This window comes from Schistocerca serialis, chromosome 3, assembly GCF_023864345.2.
Source record: "Schistocerca serialis cubense isolate TAMUIC-IGC-003099 chromosome 3, iqSchSeri2.2, whole genome shotgun sequence".
In the NCBI taxonomy this organism is placed as follows: Eukaryota; Metazoa; Arthropoda; class Insecta; order Orthoptera; family Acrididae; genus Schistocerca; species Schistocerca serialis.
The window spans coordinates 321,518,344-321,538,738 of NC_064640.1; the positions used below are offsets into that span (position 1 = coordinate 321,518,344).

General features: G+C 43.5%; 1 protein-coding gene and 1 long non-coding RNA gene across 2 annotated transcripts in view; one reads left to right on the plus strand and one right to left on the minus strand.

Annotated features, from left to right (window-relative positions):
- Window positions 1–20,395, minus strand: part of LOC126470130 (rho GTPase-activating protein 12-like) — a 232,867-nt gene that overhangs the window by 143,380 nt on the left and 69,092 nt on the right. The gene's annotated exons all lie outside the window — the stretch shown is intronic.
- LOC126470134 (uncharacterized) overlaps window positions 9,786–20,395 on the plus strand; it is a 45,758-nt gene continuing 35,148 nt past the window's right edge. Inside the window, exon 1 of the long non-coding RNA XR_007586135.1 lies at window positions 9,786–10,034. This is a non-coding gene — a long non-coding RNA (uncharacterized LOC126470134). The remainder of the gene's footprint in view (window positions 10,035–20,395) is intronic.

A 20,395-nucleotide genomic window follows, 5' to 3' on the forward strand; every position in this document is an offset into this window, starting at 1 on the left:
TGTGGCTGGTTACTGCACGCTGACGTCAAACATAGGCGGTGGTCACAATAATGTTACCGGATCGTGTATTACGCACTGCAAAACATGACTGAGCCGTCGGAAATGTGTGTGTGTGTGTGTGTGTGTGTGTGTGTGTGTGTGTGTGTGTGTGTGTGGGCTGGGTTTATTTACTCTCTTATCATAATGTACACGATATCCATCACAATAATAGTTAACGTACACAGTGTGCTTGAAAAGGCATTGGAAGGGCAAGATTTCTGACTTCAAAGTAATCTCTCATTTTCCACGCAAAAACATAAATGAATGACTGAATGAAAGTAGGCCTAGGAGTGTCAACTATATTTGCCCGCGTCCGTCGCTGAATGGTCAGCATGCCTGACTGTTATGCGGAGGACCAGGGTGCAATTCTCAGTACCGTCAGGGAGTTTTAGTTGGTGGAAGGACTGGAACGAGATCCATTCGCCCTCGTGATGGCACTTGAACTACTTGAATAAAAAGTGGCCCCAAGGTCTGGAAGGCCGACAACGACCGGGAGAGCGGTGTGCTGACCCGATGTCCCTTCACACCGCATCTGAATAACTTCATATGGCAGAGGATGAAACGGCGGTCAGTCGGTACCTCGATGGCAGAGTTCCTTTTTATACTGTGTTAGTGTTGCCTTTCGCTTTGCCGCGGGAGCGGTAGCACGCTTCCGCTACTATGGATAAGATGGCCACACCTCCCTTCCCTCTCCCTCTCCCTCGCCCCCCCCTCTCCCCCCCCCACCCCCCCCTCTCTCTCTCTCTCTCTCTCTCTCTCTCTCTCTCTCTCTCTCTCTCTCTCTCTCTCTCTCTCTCTCTCATTCAGCGCGTGCGACAGCACCGTCTGATTAATGTCCTGTTCTGCTTCCCCTCCTTCAATTTACTTCTTCCAGTTTCATTTTTTTAACCCTTTGGTTTCTATTATTATATTGAAAATGTTGCAACTACTCTGGATCGTCATTATGGTCAACAGAGTTAATTCTAAGTTATTACATATCTACATAAAAACGTACTCTATAAACGGTAGAAACTAGCACCTCAGAGGATTTTTACTTGTTTTGTTTTTTACCGTCTACCTACAACGAGCTGCTCTACACCCGTGATGTAATCATGGAAGTCATTTCCGTGGTCTCGCGATGACTGCACCCCCTAATAATTACTGATCAAAATATAGCGAAATTTCTATCTGAAAAGCACTGAAATAAGTGCTTACAAATTGAAAACTTCTGAATTCCGACAGAAATAGCTGCACAATGGATTGTACGGGCCAAACTCGAAGATATAGTTAGGAAAAAAGTATCCTTATTAAAAGAGGATGGGTGCAGCAAACAACATATACTAGTTAACTGGTAGAATACTAGGTGCAGCAAACAACATATACTAATTAACTGGTAGAATACTAGAGAAATGCAAGCGGTCTACAAGGAGATTGCTAACAAATCGCTCGTGCCCCCAATCCTAAAATATTGCTCCAGCGTTTGAGACCCGCACCAAATTGGGCTAACAGGGCTATAGAACATATACAAAGGAGGACAGTACGAATGGTCACAGATTTGACTGACCCGCGGGAGCGTTCACAGACATGCTGATGAAACTTAACTGGCAGACACGTGAAGACAGATGCAAATTATACCAAGAAAACACACAAACTTCAAGAAGCAGCTTTAAATGACGTATCTAGGAATATACGACGACTCCCGACTTATCGCTTCCGTAGCGATCGTGAAGACAAGATTAGATTAATTAAAGTGCACACAGAGGCATTTAAACAGTCATTCTTCTTGCGCTCCATTAGTGAATGGAACGGTTAAAAGCGATAATACTGATACAATGAGCAATACGCTAACAGTCGTGCACGTCTCAATGGTTTGCAGAGTACGGATGAATACAGATTCAGAAACTGAAGACAGCTTATTCGCAGAAGACCAGTGCTCGAATCAAAATCAAATTTTTGCTGTAGTGGCGCATGGAACAGATTGCTGTGGATTAATGTGTTTTTAGATGCGTAAGAATATTCACGGCTTCGCTTCGATAAATGTATTGTGGGCTTGTCCTCGTAATGTCATTTATTACAGTGGTAATTTTAGAAACTCTCAATATATTGACAGGAAAGTGCAGTCACCCGCTCTGTAAGAAAGGAATGAAGAATAGGGTTTAAAGTTCTGTCGATGATGGGTTTATTAGGAACAGAGCATGAGCTCGGATGAGGCAGTTATGAGGGCGTAAACCGGCTGTATCCACATCAGAGAAACTATACAAGCAGTTTTCTCGACGATTTAGCGAATGTACGGAAAACCTAAATCAGAAACTAATAATAAATTATTATGAATTATTATACGATATAGTGGAGGGAAAGCTCCCTTTTCGCCACTAAAAAATGGATCAATAGGCATGTCACGTGACTTCAATGGGATCAAGCAGTTTAGTTGTCGTCGACGTGGCAGACGAGCGCAAGATGGAGAAGACGCGGGACTTCAGCGATTTCATCAAGATCAGGCTGTAAGTGCCCAATGCATGGGGCAGTTCAAATCAAAGGCCGTGAAAGCACTTGGCTCTCCCCATAACACAGTGCCAACGGTTTACCGAGAATACCACGATTCGGGGAAAGTCACTGCCGTCACAGTCAACTACCGTGAGCCACAAAGGATTAACGACAACGGTCCCCGTCGTGTACCGTGGATTGTAAGAACCGATAAACGGGACATACCGCTTCAAATCTTCAGAATGTAAAGATTAACATGATTGCCGAAACGGACATACTGCATGCTTACAGAACAGAACAATGTCGACTTGAGTGACGAGTCGCAGTAGACGTTGGTGCACGTCGATGCTGTCGGAAACCATACAATGTGGTGGTGCTATCAACAGGTCACCATTCAGTCTGCTGGTAGAGGTACTTTTCACGTAACTGGGTATAAAATCAGTATCTTAACTCTGTACACGGAAAGTCACTTTCAAACATTAAATGGAATAAACACATCAAAAAAAGCTTTGCATCACCTCGGTTCCGAGAGTTCCGAAACCTGCATGGTATCGTGGTTGCAAAGATGAACGTCGCCATGGACGTCGGGAGTAAAGTTCCGCGTCACGCAGCCCATTGCGCACAGTTTTAGTCGTAACATGACGTCCTGTGGCTGCAAGAAAAGCATTATTCAACATGGTGGAGTTGCTGTCACGGTTTCTCCAAGCCATAACCCGCAGGTAGTGTTCATCCACTGCAGTAGTAGCCCTTGGGCGTTCTGAGCGAGGCACGTATCGACAGCGCCTGTCTCTCTCTATCTCCTCCATGTCTAAACAACGTCGCTTTGGTTCACTTCGTGACGTCTGGACACATTCCTTGTTCTGGCACAAAGTAACAATGGTTACGCGATCGAACCGCGGTATTGACCGTCTAGGCATGATTGAACTTCAGACAACACGAGCGGTGTACCTCCTTCCTGGTGGAATGACTGGAACTAATCGGCTGTCGGACACACTCCGTCTAATAGGGCTGCTCGTGCATGGTTGTTTACCTCTTTGGACGGGTTCAGTGACATCTACGAAGCGTCGAAGGGACTGTGTCTGTGATACAATATCCACAGCCAACGTGTATCTTCAGGGGTTCTGCGAACCGGGGTGATGCAAAACTTTTTTTGATGTGTGTACTTCATTATGCGTCTGTGCGCTCCATTACGCTCGCAAAAGCTTTGGCCTCGAGTACTGCGTGGACCTTATTTAGACTCACTCACTCTCTCTCTCTCTCTCTCTCTCTCTCTGTGTGTGTGTGTGTGTGTGTGTGTGTGTGTGTGTGTGTGTGTGTGTGTGTGTGTGTGTGTGTGTGTGTGTGTGTGTTGTACCTGTTATAAAGATTCACCATTAGTTTTATCACCATATGTAATGCGTAAGAGCTAAATAAAATATTTTCAATTTGTATTTGTGAAATAATAGAAGACTTGAGTTTAAAGTCTCGTTGCCATGTAAAGGTCAATAGAGACGAAGTAGTCATGAAATGGAGGAAGACGTGTAAGAAACCGAACCGGTAGTAATCCGAAACAGATCAGGAAAATAATTGAAAACCTAAATATGGATGACTTGATGGTATCTTGAACCAACTTTTTCGGACTAAAATAATTAAAATTTCCTAAACAACACGTTAATCTGAGAAACGGCAGGGTTGTGTGTTAATTTGTCCCAAAGACGGGTAATTTTCTGAAGGCTGGTAAACTTAGCTGGCAGAAATCGTGTGAATTTTTCCGACCCCATCTTCTTGCTCTTCCTCTCCCTGTCGTCTGAAGCAAAACCAAGACTCATTATCTAAGTATCCACTGCTCCTGGCATCACACAAACGATTCAGAATCATTCCAAATAACTTCCAATTTCCTGTTCTCAGAATCAGTCAAGTATTTCAGTTCAGCATCAAAAGATAGTTAGTCTTAATGAAACTCTGGGAAGGTTCAAATGGCTCTGAGCACTATGGGACTTAACTTCTAAGGTCATCAGTCCCCTAAACTTAGAACTACTTAAACCTAACTAACCTAAGGACATCACACACATCCATGCTCGAGGTAGGATTCGAACCTGCGACCGTAGCGGTCGCACGGTTCCAGACTGTAGCGCCTAGAACCGCTCGGACACCACGGCCAGCACTCTGGGAAGTGCTGAAATGTATTTAGTGTAATATTTCTATGAAAATACAATATACCCAACTCTGACAGTGCACGTTTCGAAGTCTTTCTTAGTTAAAATGTCATGTTTAAGAGCTGGAATGGCAGCAGCACAAGTGCTTTAAGAATATCACACCCTCCACTATTTACTTTAATTCTAGTGTTTCTCTTACGTCGATGTTAGTTAAAGCTATGACTATTCCCAAAAGAGGAACACACTTAACCAAAAGACTTACATTTACAGCAATAGAACGCTAGTTTACTCGACTTCTCGTAACGTTTTTATTTAGCAAGAATTCCGAAAACGCAAATTCTGGACTAACGTCACTCCAGCTGACATGTTGCTAACAAGCGTTTATGATGCTGACGCAGTATTTCATAATATTTTGATATATATGTATTTTTACTGCTAACAACTTCAGTTTTCTATATTCTTCGCAACTTTAAGTAACTTTTTATAAACCTACTGCTCGCAATATGACCAAGAAAGACAAGTGGTTAACGGATAGCTTGAATGCTTGACGATTCGTGTTACGATTAACCGAAAGCAAGGCGGCTTTCCAGATAACCCTGTAATGACCACGCTACTTAAGATATTAGGAGCTTGTGTCACAACACTGTTTTGTCGGCTGAGTCAATCGTATCCCAAGCATTCTTTGCGAAGTATTCTTTCTGACTCTTTATAACACTCTCAACGAAAATGTGCGCTGTCGGGATAAAAAACATATACAAATACAGATTTGGTTTACATGATTTAAACGGAAACGGATTTCTTACGAATACATCAAGAGCAACAGAGTTCAATGCACAGCGGTTACTGAGTGGACAATGCCTTTCTGCCCTTTAAAGAGTAGTATAGCCAACAACAAATAAAGTGAAATATGACAACGGATATGACGACGGTCATTTACAACACGCTCTCCACAAATCATTCCTGTCGAAACGCTATTAACATGTAAATTTTTCTGCGTGTACAATTATTTATACAAATTCACATTTGGTTCACATGATTTAAACCGATAACGGATGGCTTTCGAATACATCAAGAGCAGCAGAATTCGATGCACAGAAGTTACAGGGTGGACAATGTCTTAATTCGTCCCACTTACACCAGTTCCGTTAATGAGCTACGTAAGAGTGTTTATTCCTGAAAAAACTATTTGAAGAATGAAAGATATCAAAATAGTAGCAAAATCAGTAGCTCTTGCAGATTAAAGAACGCAGGACACTTCTTTAACTGATATCAATTGCTGTGTTGCATCAGTACAACACATCTCATATATCTGTACATTAAGACTTACCTGGGGCTGACTTTCTAGTCGTTTGGAGTACTACTAATCGGTTCTCTAGTAAGGTAGTTATTTTGTGGATAACATATTGTAAATGAATTTCAGTGTAGATACGGCGAACTTTATCTACACGGACAATAGTTCTACTCCACTTTAGTCAAATTTCCCGAAGGGCAATACGTAAGTAATTGTCATAAATACGTAACTCAAAAATGTTCAAATATGTGTGAAATCTTATGGGACTTAACTGCTCAGGTCATCAGTTCCTAAAATACGCAACTAATCGCCATAAAACTCTAATACTGACGATCCATATTTCGGTTGATGTGGCTTCCACTCCGCTAAAAAACAAAAAAATACATTTATAACCACTCATGACTTCCCATAACCAATTTTCGTTATCACCTCTTAAATGCTTCCAGCAAATCGACTCTCAAGTCTGCGCATTGGGGACGGAAGTGTAAACGGAAATTTACTAGCCAATGACTCCTCCGCATATGTACTACGGATCGGAACTTTTTATGTGCTGTCAACGTCGTCCTCCACTCAAGGAACGGCTAGTATCACCCTCTTGCCACACGTTTCAAAACTGAACTACTTTCTCATCCGTAAGTTTCCCCACACTTAACCCACCACTGTTACTGCTAACACAAAATTAAACACTCTGGTGAGCTTCAATTTAGTAATTACTTAGATAGGATCCTTTGCACTCACAAGAATTAACACTTTTTGTGTTTCCGGTCAAATACCCTGTTCAACTTAATTATTTTTAAGTTAGTTAGTCGCGTCATCTGACGTTCTAGAGGCCGGTACGAGTACACATTTACATGACGATACTTTTCCGAGTCCCATAATGCTTGGACAGAACAATACGAACATCCACCATACACACTGATTTAAAACATTTAAATAACATTGCAAACGATTAGTCGCCCCCTTAAAAGAGCACACTGGTTACTTTGGAGTGCTATAGATGGTCTAGAACTAATACCATGTGATCATGTGCCATCGTCCCCCTCCCCCTAACGAACGTAAATAATGGCAGTGAAGTGGTTATATGCCAGTTGGCTGTATGGAATCAGTACAGTAAGACGGATCAGCATCAAAACGCAACGAAATGGCATAAAAGAAATATCGCATTTCGACGTTCACTTGACGCCACCGTGAATGAAGAGGCCCGATTTATTGACATATCAAAGTGAACTGTCAAACGTGTCTCTAAGGAATGGTATATAACTCACAGGTACACTATATGATCAAAAGTATCCGGACACCTGGCTGAAAATGACATACAAGTTCGTGGCGCCCTCCATCGGTAATGCTGGAATTCAATATGGTGTTGCCCCACCCTTTGCCTTGATGACAGCTTCCACTCTCGCAGGCATACGCTCAATCAGGTGATCGAAGGTTTCTTGGGGAATGGCAGCCCATTCTCCAACGAGAGCTGCACTGAGGAGAGGTACCGATGTCGGTCGGTGACGCCTGGCACGAAGTCGGCGTTCCAAAATATGCCAAAGGTGTTGTATAGGATTCAAGTCAGGACTCCGTGCACGCCAGTCCACTACAGCGATGTTATTGTCGTGTAACCACTCCGCCACAGGTTGTGCATTATGAGCAGGTGTTCGATCGTGTTGAAAGATGCAATCGCCATCCCCGAATTGCTCGTTAACAGTGGGAAGCAAGAAGGTGCTTAAAACATCAATGTAGGCCTGTGCTGTGATGGTGTCACGCAAAACAAGGGGTGCAAGCCCCCTCCATGAAAAACACGACCGCACCATAACACCACCGCCTCTGAATTTTACTGTTGGCACAACACACGCTGGCAGATGACGTTCAGAGGGCATTCGCCATACCCCTGCCCTGCCATCGGATAGCCACATCGTGTACTGTGATTCGTCACTCCACACAACCTTTTTCCACTGTTCAATTGTCCATTGTTTACGCTCCTTACACCAAGCGAGGCTCGTTTGGCATTTCCCGGCGTGAGTAGCCGCTCGACCGTGAAATCCAAGTTTTCTCACCTCCCGCCTAACTGCCATAGTACTTGCACTGGATCCTGATGCAGTTTGGAATTCCTGTGTGATGGTCTGGATAGATATCTGCCTATTACACGTTACGATCCTCTTCAACTGTCGGCAGTCTCTGTCAGTCAACGAGGACGGCCTGTACGCTTTTGTGCTGCACGTGTGTCCCTTCACGTTTCCACTTCACTATCATATCAGAAACAGAGGACCTAGGGACGTTTAGGAGTGTGGAAAACTCGCGTACAGACGTATGACACGAGTGACACCCAATCACCTGACCACGTTCGAAGTACGTGAGTTCCGCGGAGCGCCCCATTCTGCTCTCTCACAATGTCTAATGACTACTGCGGTCGCTGTTATGGAATACGTGGCATTAGGTGGGAACACAATGCACCTAATACGAAAAACGTATGTTTTTGGGGGTTCAAATGGCTCTGAGCACTATGCGACTTAACTTCTGAGGTCATTAGTCGCCTAGAACTTAAACTAATTAAACCTAACTAACCTCAGGACATCACACACATCCATGCCCGAGGCAGGATTCGAACCTGCGACCGTAGCGGTCGCTCGGCTCCAGACTGTAGCGCCTAGAACCGCACGGCCACTCCGGCCGGCTTTTTGGCGGTGTCCGGATACTTTTGATCACAGTGCATGTAACATGGCGTAAGAACAGTGGTCGTAAAAAGGTCCTAAACGACTGGGACCGGAGACGAGTGTCATGCCTCGTTAATGACAATCCTTTTAAAACCCGACGGTAATTGCTGTTATCAGCACCCAGCGAATGCAGGTCACATCGCTGTAAATAAGAAACTATTTCCATCAACAGTTGCAAGTTGTAGATCCGTAAATGAAAGAAATCGCAGAAGAGTAGTGAGCCTTCGTTCCATTTACAGCGTGGCCGTGAGAACGTTGCACCATTTAAAGCAAGGATAGGGAAGGAAACAGACTTAACGTGCAATTACTCAGATCCCGCACTTACGAACGTTCTCTCTTAGTCTCTTGACGTCGGCGGAAAGTTTTATATCGGCTACAACTTGGACTACCTAAGTTCTCTTCAGTGACACTTCAAGGTAGGGAGCGTGAATATGCAACTGCTATTGCCCCTGCAACAGAATATGAATACTGTCTCTCGGAACAAATTAGCCTCCAAATGCGACGTCCAATGTTGATACCGCAACCTAAGGTTTAAGAAGTACGGGGGCATCTGCTGCATTCAAGTTACGAAACAATCCCTGAATTTATATAAACGCTGATACAAAATGAAATGCTTTGTTTTTTATTGCGACAATATTTCCGCCTCTGGCTGAATATCAAGACGTAAATAGGAAATACGTTCATTAGAAACTCTTATACAAGAGTGCTGTCAGTAGCAACGTACTTCGGGTTCTGAGGCTAGGAAGGAGTCAATGAAGCACGCGGATTTCGGCAGATGAGTCCCTCAAACTGCGTCTGTGTCTCGGCCGGGATGCACATTGTTACCAGAAGTCCTTAGAATTTTTGAGCATGCCACCCAACTCAATATTAACACCAACCACCTTAGGACTGTCAACAGATACACCTAAACAACAGCTGGCTCAGTTGGCCCAGCAGTTCTCAGTAAAGCATTACTGGCGCCTCTTCCCGCGACGTAAGGTCATTCTACGAGGCTTCAGTCCCCGCTGCCTTGAAGTAATTGGCCAGCAGAGGCGAGGACGCGCGGGGTGCGCGGCTCGCCCTCGGCCGTTAGCATTCGGCGGGCGCCGCCGCCGCTGCGTCACGTCCACGTCCGCCGCGTGCCGGAAGCCACGTCCCGCCCTGCGATCCCGTCTGTCTTCCTCTGCAGAATATGGTTTTGTATCAACTTTCATAACCAACGCCAAGGAGCATTTGTTTCTGAAATACTGTCAATTAGTACAGCATTTCAACAGTACTCGGGTTCCTCGATGAATAGATGCGAAACGTCCACAGGTGTTGCAGTAAACTTTGTCTTCTTGCTCTGATGGTCCTTACACGACATCTAACAAGGGGATCTTACGGACTGGCCCTCTTCGATTTTCTTCATACTGCTAGGATCTGAAGGTAAGTGACAGGCCATCAATTTCCTAAACGCTAACTATGCACTTCTGAAAAACGCTAGAAAAAAATTGGTCTTTCAAGATTTATGAGCGCAATGGCGTACAAAAAAACGTTTCTTGCCGTTTAACAGGCCCGCTCGTAGCTGTGTGCATAGCGTTCTAGTATTGGCACTGGTTGGATTCTCGATATTGTTAAGTGTTTTTTTTTACTTTTATTTTAATTCAAAATATATCACATTGAATGTTAACTATCAAATATTAAGTCATAAATTTTAATAAGAACAACATTTTTTCAGTTTTAATTACTAATCGCATGAAAATTCATTAGTCCTGATAAAATTTGAGAAAAAAAGTGAAATTTCTTATTGCAAAATGTATATCAATACTGTTTTTTATATTATTAGGTCTACAACTTTGCTTCCGCCGTTTTCTTCTCGTAGTTCGAGGCTTTTATTGTGAAAAACTTACAAAAAATTTACCTTTCAAAGTATTGGCCATCGTTGGCCACTACTTTCTCCAATCTTTCGGACAGCATACGAATCCCACGGCGGAAGAAATGGGCGTCTTTTAAGGAGATCCATGAATCGATCCAATTTTGCAATTGTTCACATGACCGGAAGTGCTGGTCAACCAGGCTGATCGACAAAGGTGGTAATGCAGAGGGAGCAATGTCTGGTGAATACGGCGGCTAGGGTATAACTTCCCATTTTAACGACTGAAAGTATGCTTTGACCGGATTCCCGACATGGGGTCGAGCATTGTCATGCTGCAAAATCACTTTTTCATATCTGTTGTTGTACTGTGGTTGCATGTCTTTCACTGCTCGGCTCAATCGCGTCAATTTCTTTCGAGAAAGATCTCCTGTATTTCTTTCTGTCTGTTTCAGTAGCTTCGAAAACCTTTCACAACACCATGCCTGTCTTTGACGTCAAAATCACTGTTCTTGAAGCTTTGAAACCATACTCTGCACGTTCTTTCACTAACAGGTGCCTCACCACAGGTCTTACCCAGAATTTTATGAGCCTCAGTCGCAGATATATTCATCTTACAGCAGAAAATTAAAACTTCCCGCAAATGACGAGAACTGGCATCGTAAGTTGATATGTTCAATCAAGAATAACTTTATGATGCCATCACAAATCGACCAATATTTTGATGGCGTTATATTTGCAAATTTCTAAGCTTACTGTATGACACGACCTACCACCTGCACCAGCACTTGCCGCTACAGCCATCTACTGCAAAACGGCGGAAGCAAAGATGTAGATCTAATGGGTTTTTATTTATTCGCTGTCTCTAGAAATAAAGATTTTTATTTTCTGTCTGATGTTTCGCATTTTTGTACCAGATTTTAATTTATCCTGAAGTCTAACACTTTCATGAGAGTGGTAATTAAAAAACATTGTTTTTATAAGAAAATTATACGTCAATATTTGTTAATATTCCAATTTTTTAAGAAATTCCAATAGAAGATTATAAAATGGGTCTAGTGAGAATCGAACCAGCGACCTCGTGATTGCCGGCCGCTGTGGCCGAACGGTTCTGGGCGCTTCAGTCAGGAACCGCGCTGCCGCTACGGTCGCGGGTTCGAATCCTGCCTCGGGCATGGATGTGTGTGATGTCCTTAGGTTGGTTAGGTTGAAGTAGTTCTAAGTCTAGGGGACTGATGACCTCAGATGTTAAGTTCCATAGTTCTTAGAGTCATATGAACCATATAAACCTCGTGATAACAAGATTAGAACGCTACAAAAAGAGACAAGCGACGCTGTTAAACATAAGCTCGATTTCTTAACGGTGCTCGGATCTTCAAATCTTCGAAGTCGATTTTTTGGGGTGTTTTTACAAAGTGTGTCGCACTACTTTCGGAAATTTATATTCCGGAACTTATTTTCAAATCCTGTAAATACGAAGGCAATCAAATAAATGGGCCGCCTCCTTTGCCGCAGGAATCAAGCCCGCATTCATATTAAGCAGTTTCGGGCAACCATTCAAAACGTAGATCAGGATGGCCGGCGGCGAATTTGTACCCTGTCCCTCTTGAACGGTAATCCAATGAGATGTTTATTGTCCAAATTCGCTTGGTTTATTACCAAATATACTTTGTTGCCGATTTAATGAAGGTAGCTTGTGCGTCAAGAAACCAGTACCATGTATATCAATAAGCCGACATCCCAGAAAAGTGCTTCATAGTGCCCACCCCGCCGCCCACCACCCAGCCATAGACTGCCGCCGTCAACTCCACGGTGGTTCTAATCCATACGTACTATAAAAATGTACGTATGTATGTATGTACGTACGCAAGCACCACATCTCCATCTAAAACACTGGACCAATTTCAACGAAACGTGGTAACATATCACTTACTGTCTGGGAAGAACCGCTGTGCCGCTAAGAACCACCTACCTATCAGACACGTGGGGATGAAAATGATGTGTAGCTCTCGACGCTCAAATACTTAAAATCTATTAATCCAGTAGCTGAGAATGAGAGCACTATATGACTTGCAAACAAACTTTACACATAATTTCAAACCTTTAGGAAACTTTTTCTCGCTGACAACCCCCACAAAATGACGAAACTAAGGAAGTTTCTAGCTTACTAAATTTTCGCTATTCATGTAGTAAAACTGAAGCGTCAGTTATGACGCTTTCATTTCTCACTTCTTTACTTCTCACTGTACTCGCAATACACACTGCAGACAGTATTGACATATATCACTGTACGACAGTGTGTTCAGGAGGTATGACGTCATGAACATTGAGTTGCGTGACAACTTCAGTGCGAAATTCGCTAAATGGCTCTAAGCACTATGCGACTCAACTGCTGAGGTCATCAGTCGCCTAGAACTTAGAACTAATTAAACCTAACTAACCTAAGGACATCACACACATCCAAACCCCGAGGCAGGATTCGAACCTGCGACCTTAGCGGTCGCTCGGCTCCAGACTGTAGCGCCCAGAACCGCACGGCCACTCTGGCCGGCAATTCGCTAAAGATAGAGGTGAAATATGCGTACAAATATGTGTGACGTACATTATATATATGGCATGGGTGTATGCAGGGAAAAGTATGGATAAAAAAAACACCTCCAAAACCCCTGGATCGATTTCAACCAAACTTGGTACACATATTACTTACTGCCTGGAAAGAAAAACTGTGGAGGTAAGAATTAGCAACCTCCTATGGCGGTGAGGGCGATAATGTGGAGTGAGAATGGGCTGGGGAGGAGGGGTGGATGTGGGGGTGGGGGAGGAGAGGGAGGGGGGAAGGAGGAGGGCGAGGAGGAGAAGGAGGGGGGATGGGGAGAGGTGATGGGGAGGGGAGGGGAGGAGGAGGAGGAGGAGGAGGAGGAGGAAGAGGAAGACATGGACACACACGGATGCAGGAGGAGATGGACACAGATATGGGGGAGGAGGAGATGGACAGAGGGAGGGGGAGAGGGAACTGGACAGAGAAAGGAAAGAGGAGGTTCAGGAGGAGCTAGAGAGTGGGGAGAGGAGGAGTAGAGGGAGTGAGCAAGAAATAGAGTGGCGAGAGGGGGAGAAAGAGGGAGCAGGAGGAAATGGACAGAGGGGCATTAGCAGATGGACAGAGAGACGGGGGAGTCTCCGATGGACAGAGACAACGGCAGAAGGATATGGGGGGGGGGAGGAGGAGAAGGACAGGGAGTGGGTGATATACAGGAGACGAGCAGACAGAGGGGGAAGGAGGAGATGGACTAATAGAATTAGAATAAAAACGAATGGAGTTCAATAAATACTGCAACACATTTTTTCTGTAGGAGGTTGGTTTTAATCAGGATTCCAATACACCATATTATTTCCCACTCTTTTGGTTACAAAACCCTAGTTTTCAACATAATGACCGTTCAACGCGTGTTACCACTCAACAGGTCGATGTCGGAGCCACGTCCTGCTGCATCAATAACCTCCCCATCATCCACGTACTGCTTCCCGCGGAGTGCATATTTCATTGGGCCAAAGAAATGGAAGTCGGAAGATGCAAGATCCGTACTCTAGAGTGGAGGAGGAAAAACAGTTCAGTTCAATGAAGTTTTGTGAGCTTCTCTTGGGTGCGCAGACTTATGTGAGGCCTTGCGTCGTCATGAAGAACGAGAAGTTAGTTTGTATTTTTGTGGCGATGAGCACGCTGAAATAGTTTTTTCAATTTCCTGACGGGAACACAATACGGCTCAGGGGTGGTCATTGCACCAAGAGGGAGCACATCAAACAGAATAACCATTTCAGAGTCCTAGATGACCGTCGCCATGACTTTACCGGCTGAGGGTACGGATTTGAACATTTTCTTCAGAGGAGAGGTGGTATGGCGCGACTGCATGGATTGCACGACCTTGTTGTGATGATGACAGTCGCCTTTCCGACGACTCACTGAGCTTTTGTTCACTGCTAGGTCTCCGTAGACATTCTGCAAGCTCTTATGGATACCTGCGATGCTCTGGTTTTCAGCCAGAAGAAACTCAATGAAAGCTCTCCTGCTTGAAACGCACCTCCGTTACAGACGTCATTTTTAAGGCTACTTATTGCGTCACCACCTATCGGAACTTCACGAAAATATTGGGTCGGAAGTGGGAATATCCCACGACGTCCCAAACAAATTCCGCAGTTTTTCAACAGAAATTGGCATTACTTATTGACCGCCTCTCGTACATACCAGGGCAACACCGGGTACTCAGTTTCATTTATATATTGATTATAGTTACACCGTTAACAAGAGAAAATCACGGAAACATTGCCATCCATCGACAATCACTGAAAGAACCCGTGGGGTGAGCAGATATGTAGAAGAGCTTTTGTCATAATCCAAGACCGAAAAAGACATGAAGATTGCACGAGTAAAGTCATGCTATAATATCTAGAATGAATTCGTAACACCATTAGGTCACTATTTCTTTTGTTAATGATGACCAGTTTCGATCTAACTAGCAGATCATCTTCATGTCTGGTGCTGCAAGGTGCAGTTTGTCAGTAGTAGTAAGAATTACGTAAAATTTACGTTAAAAACTTTAACGAAAGTTTTGTGTAATTCTTACCACTGCTGACAAACTGCACCTTGCAGCACCAGACCTGAAGATGATCTGCTAGATCGAAACATGTAACCATAAATAAAAGAAATAGTGATTCAAACGATGTTTTGCATTCATTATAACTGACATCGCGGCGTCAGTTGTGAAGTATCCGGAATAGTAATAACGACTATTCGAACAAGAAACAGGATAAAATTATTCTCAAAGATGACGGCACTTGATCTCACATAACACCTGCAGTCAGCCAGTATGAGGTGCAGATGCAATATATGAAGAACAAAGTGGCCAGTGACATTAACGTTCGTTAATTACGAGTGCTTTCATCTCGTGCCCTTCTCCCTAGTTCTGTAAAAAGTGCCAAGTTCAATTTGCTTAGTAATAACACACAACACTGTTGAAGTTTCTATTCGTTCTCGAAATATAATATTCCTAATATCCCGTATTTTCTTATAGCTGAGTGGTCAGCATGACGGATTGCCGTCCTACGAGCCCGGGTTCGATTCCCGGCTGGGTCGGGGATTTTCTCCGCTCAGGGACAGGGTGTTGTGTTGTCTTCATCATCATTTCATCGCCATCCGGCGCGCAGGTCGCCCAATGTGGCGTCGAACGTAATAAGACCTGCACCAAGGCGGCCGGACCTGCCCCGCAAGGGGCCTCCTGGCCAATGAAGCCAAACGCTCATTTCATTTCGATGTGACCACAATTTTCTATCAAATGATTATATTGAGCTGATGAAGTCTGATTCTCACATTTTATTCGAAAAATGTTTTCGTCGGTTATCTTGCATCCATAATGTCAGTTCGGCCATAAGTAAATTATGCGCCCTAGAATTTGTACCTGTTTAATTTTTTTCCTTAATTTAGGCGAAAAACTGCAGATGTGAAAAATTGTATAAATATTACTTACACGGCAAAATGCTACGAAAATTTATATTACGGCCCTCGGTTGTACATATAATTAATTATCTGCTTAGGTAAATAAAATTTATTGATAAAAACGGCAGATAAATACTTTTAACTATTCTACATATTCAGTCACAATATGGGAGAAGCTGTGAAAAAGACGCATCAACTATGACTTTGGAATTTACTCTCACTCTGTACTGAAGGCTTTAATCGCAGATTTGCGTCGTTTCTCTCAAGTAAAAACCAGCTCAGTTGTTATACGCAGCGTTATCATCACGTACACGATCTTCAATTTTAAATATACATGCCTGATAACAGACAAATGTCATCGACGGATCGTAGATGTGCACGGACTGACAACATCCTGTAGTATAATAATTTTAATATTTCGTTGATGTGAACTAGACTGAAATGAGTGGCCAAGTACACAAGAGATTAAAAATACCAATACATCCACCTTTACAAACATTTTGAAAAAACACAATAGCTGTCATCAGTAAAATAGTTTTGATATTTCTCTGTTTCACTTCGTTCACTCTAGTTACGTCCTACTGCCTGTTCTTCCTGCGAACCGCGAACTAGCTCGTTAACCATTTATTTGGGTATCTAAATGTAAATTGGAATCCGACCCCCGATTTGACTAGTCTAGAGATTAAAACCATTTTTAATTTCCAGAGACCCTCTCGTGCCGACTAATACTAAATCTGTGCATCAAAATCTTTAGGAAAAACGTAGTTACTTTCATTACAACGTAATTACATGTATCAGGAGGTAAGCGTTCTGACAGGAGGGCCATTCGCAACAGCGCTTTACTGATGCAGCACGTGTGGCGTAGTTCATTTCTGGCGATACGAGAGCTAGTGGAGCAGCCGGTGGATGGGGTGTTTTCGGTGCGTTATTGGATGCTTCCTGGATGCCCACAACAGCCAAGGGAACACGACGTCCGCCGTTCGCGCGACACGCTTGTCACAGTGCAGACAAAAAATCCGCAGTTACAATGCACGCCAATGTCCTCTCGCTGCCCCTGCAGATTGTAGTATTACCGATTCTGTCACCTGACACATTTAATTACGAGATTCACTCTTTTTTCACACGCTGACAGAGGTCAACACAAATGGCGGAAACTACAGACATCTTAAATAATTAGTTAAATAAGCTTGTAGTAAAACGATTTTGATTACGTGAAGTGTTACATACAGTATTTCATTAAAGAACAGGTCTTCACACTCGTTGTTTACGTGACTATAACTCGCGTTGCTTCTTTTGCTACAAATCACCAAATTTTGTTTCGAAAATCCTGACTTTTTTGCAGCAATACCTGTAACTCAGTTTTAGAATCCTACAACTAACCTATTCATAACTATCAGATGACAAAATTGCAACCCAAGAAAATTTAGGGTATTCAGCAGTTACATTAAGTTATTGCAGATATTTCTGGACAGTCACACTTATGTAGCTTTGCATCAGTTAACTGGCATTTTCAGGTTCAGTCCCCGTGGCCTGCACGAATATTCGGGTCTAACTTTTTTTTCCCCCCGTGTGTAAATCTACGAGCCTTGCACCATATCACATACGCTATAAATATCAATAGGGCTAGAAATGAAATTTTGATACCCGGAGAAGAACGCAACCCAATTTCGCTGATAACCTATAGAAACATATATTCCATGCTAGGTGAAATAGTGCCCAAAATTTTCCAACAAAAAGGATTTAGTGTCCCAAGAGTGATACTGAAGCTATCTCAAAACTTACTTCAACAGTTGTTAGGGCCTTTATCCCAATGGGGCACCTGACAATCCGACAATCTCCTTTCACAGTAACCTTTAACCGGCTTACAATGTGGACGGCGCTTGACTCGGGGAGGCAGCTTGCTCGAATCCTGGTGGTGGGAAAACATTTACATCGACAGAAGTTTCCCCCAAGTAAAGATGCTGTGGCGTCACACAGAAAGCAAGGAAGATTACAGTTTAACGTCTTATCGATAACAAGGTCACTGGAGACAACACAGGCGCGGTAGAGGGAAGAATGGAGAAGGAAGCCGACTATGGGTTTTCAAAGGAGCCATCCCAGAATTCGCATCAACCGACGAAGGGAAACCGTGGGAAACCTAAATCCGCATGATCGGATGGGGATTTGAATCGTACTTCCAAAAGTAAGTCCAGGGCGTGCACCTAACGTCCTAATATATATTCCAGACATATGCAGAGTCTCTCTTGGAGGGACGGCATGCGATATGTAAAACGGTTTATGGTTATCCGTCCATCGGATGCAAACGGGCAAGTCTCCTCCTCCTTCCATGATATTCTAGAGTAGGCCAGCTTTGATTCTGAAATCTCATCATCTTTCATTTTATTCTTATTCAAAAAACACACACTATACCGCACTGCAAAATAACTTATAACAATGGCCACACGATACTTACAAAAGGTTCAATGAGCGTCCCCCCCCCCCCCCCCACCTCTTTCTCAGACCTAGGACCTCTTCCAAGACAGCGATGACGGGTTTCTGCATTGTCCTCAGCTACCGAAGACTATGGTGCTGACAAACTTGATTTGGGGAGTCAACAGCCAGTTGACAGAAACTTACTGGTACCCACTTGCAAACATGCTGTCCGCTGGAGAAGAGTAAAAACGAATTTTTCCTAAAGTGACCACATATAAAGAATCGCAGCGAAATAAATAAGCAGTTGAGCAAATAAAACTTACCAATGGCCAGCACCCGACATACATATTCCTCAACAGTTTCGAAATGGCCATGTACGCCGTAAAGAACAATGCAAACAGACCGAATTACAGGAGGTTTAACTTCAATAGTCTCGCCATTAGGGCCAGATCTTTCACCATTTACATGAACATATTTGTTGAGGGTATTTTTGCAAAGAAACAGGACGCGTGAATGGTTGCTACTGCAGGTGGTCGACAGCTATGATTTTTTTTCTTGTCTCCCACTTTTTGTGATGGGCCACTTTCGCTGGCTGCCAGTAATATCGGGACCCCAACAAACAACAGAAAGAGAGTGTACCGTCGTGGAGATGAACTACATGATATTGGCTGCCAAGTCACTGAACTTACTTCCAAAGGGCCTCGAGTCTGAACAGACTGTGTTACTTGGCAGTTAGGTACATTCGTCCACAGCAAGATTGCTGCGCTAATGGGTACGTACGTTGCCGATTACGCGAAATGACAGAACGAACACAAAAAATATCGGCAGTCTGGAAATGTCAGCAAAGACATTAGTGATGTAAAAATACACGAGTAGCGTGCAACGGATAATATGACAAAGCAGCCCGAAAACTAACTCAGATGGTACTAGAATTAAAACCTTTATCTCGTCTTCCAGGTCCAATACAATAATTAGGGACATCAGCAGCAGCCGCCGCAGCAGCAGCCGCCGCCACCTGACGTCCGACACAAGATAAAGACCACATCAAGATTTTCAAATCATTATGGTCTTCAGCTATAAGCATTCACGTTGTTCCTCCAACTTTCCTAATGGTATCTGCCCACTTTCAATAGGTAGCCGTCTCTGTCTCTTCTAATTTTTCGGAATCTCGCAAATAACTTTCCTATTACACCCACAATCCGTGCGCCTGGAATTATGTCTTCCACCAAGTATGTTTTCTGATCTATTTGTTTGTTTTTCTGTTTTTCCTAGCTATTCCCAAAAACCATATCTCCATTGCTCACTGAACAACTCTCAGTCCATACCATACTGCCATAAGAAAAAACTTAACACTGAGTGCAAATTTTCCTTTTCCCACACATCCGACGCTTGTTCTGAAAACTCCATTTAATATAACAATCTCACATCAAAATTACTCTTCGGTTTATTCCTTTTACTGCCCATGCAGTCGTCGTCTTCATCAGCCCTACATACAACAAGCCGCCTGGTTCGCAGATTACAAAGGTTCAAATGGCTCTGAGCACTATGGGACTTAACTTCTGAGGTCATCAGTCCCCCAGAACTTAGAACTACGTAAACCTAAACCACATCCATGCCCAAGGCAGGATTCGAACCTGCGACCGCAGCGGTCGCGTGGTTCCAGACTGTAGCGCCTAGAACCGCTCGGCCACCACCGGCCGGCGCAGATTATACTTTTTTGTAGAGTTACAGAACATATTCGGTCATACTTTTAAACTATGAGTTTTTCTTTAATTATTGAAGTTTGTCTCCATTAGACGCAAGCTGTACAATTTCATCCATAACACGAAGGTGGATTACGTGTGCTCCATTAGCACAAATTAATCTTCCTCTTTTTCGGTTCAGTGACGTGAGAATTTCCTGTGGAACTGATGATGACAGTTTTTGTGCTTTGGGATCTCCATGCATAACTCTCAGTTTTAAGTATCTCAGTAGTATCTTGAAGTCTAATGGAATCGGCAGGACTCCACTAAACATATTTTGAATCAGTGTCTT